Here is a 1,566-nt window from a genome sequence, read left to right as displayed (position 1 = left end):
ATTAAGATGTTGCTGGCTTTCCATACTTAAGATTGATAAGACTAATTACAACTCTGTGTAAGACAGGCCAAGGTAAACTCTTTTTATCCCTTTCCTCTAATAAATCACCAATTATAATTCCATCTCCTTTGAACACCCCATGTCTCTTACTCTCTTTCTAGCTCTCTGTTTATCGGTCTCTTTCTCAAACAACTCCCCAACCCGTTGCCTCCGAGATTATATGAATCCCATTTTTAAAAAAAGGACCACCGGTTTACCATAAACAATGGGTTAACCTCGAGATATGGGGGAAAAAAGGCATCCACATTCACAATAATGTAAGTATGTACATTTCATTTTTATTACAAATTATCAGACAGACATTTGGATGTATATTTTACAACGCCAAAAATGGCCATCTGTTACAAAAATGGAAATTCAGTCCAGTAGTCGTAAGACAAGTGGCTGACCTAATTCCTCAGTTACAGCAATCAGGGGTCCATTTCATAAAGAGTTGTTACAATATCAAAAGCAGCATTTCAATAAAAAGATTACTAATAGCCAATCACATTGAAGGATTTCAGTAGCTTTTAACTATCTATGCAAATGTTATTATAACAAGTTATTATGAAACAGGCCCAGGGGCTGTTTCATCAATCTTCACATACAAATATGCACGGTTTTATGAACGACAAACATATGGCAAGCCAAGTGTGGATCACATCAACATCAGTTGAATCTTTCAAAGTCAGATCTTTTGAAGCCTTTCTTCAGACCAGGGTCCTGGAACACAAAGGTAAGCGATTTAGTGTATGCTCGAGTTTCTTGATTAATTGTACATTGTAGTCAATGCAATCAATCATAAAATATGCGCTACGATGATTGCTAAGCTTTGTGTCAAAGGCCTTTGGTGTAGGCCGGGGGGCGTTTCATGAAAGGACTTGTCTGACGTTTTATCCGACAAGTCTCATTTTATCCGACAATTACCATAGGAACAGTGCCTCTCAGCCAATCAAAATCATGGAAAGATGTCAGATCTGACAACTTGTCGGATGAAAATATTGATGAAACGCTCCCCTGGTGGGTGTGTTATAAAGCTGATGGTAAGTTAGGAATGATCCTTACTTGTGCTAAACCATCCACCTATAGCTGACTTAGCATGTAAGAACATATTCCAGGGCCCCGTCTTACAAAGAGTTACGATTGATCCCATCAATCTCAAGTATATGGAATTACATCAATGTCATAGTTTTTTCTTTTGGAAATTTGCTCAATGTCCTTTGAAAACAAAGAGAAGCATACTGGATTGTCAAGAAAACAGTTTGTGTATGAATTTACATCATTTCTAAAAAATATTTTGAACAAACATGCATTTTAGATGACATTTCTAGCTTTCCATAGTTGTGATCGATCGGATCAATCGCAAATCTTTGTAAGACAGGTCCCAGCTGTGTATAAAGTTATGAACAGCTTTATGAGTATGAATTCCCACCTGAATCTGTGACCATGTGTCATTTACATCTTCTCATGGGAAGTTTACGTAAATCAAATAGATTCCTGTGGTCCCATAAGATCAGTCAATGTAAT

Source organism: Lytechinus variegatus, chromosome 1 (assembly GCF_018143015.1).
Source record: "Lytechinus variegatus isolate NC3 chromosome 1, Lvar_3.0, whole genome shotgun sequence".
Taxonomy (NCBI): Eukaryota; Metazoa; Echinodermata; class Echinoidea; order Temnopleuroida; family Toxopneustidae; genus Lytechinus; species Lytechinus variegatus.
The sequence above is the reverse complement of the archived record's forward strand: the minus strand, read 5'-3'. Positions refer to the sequence as shown.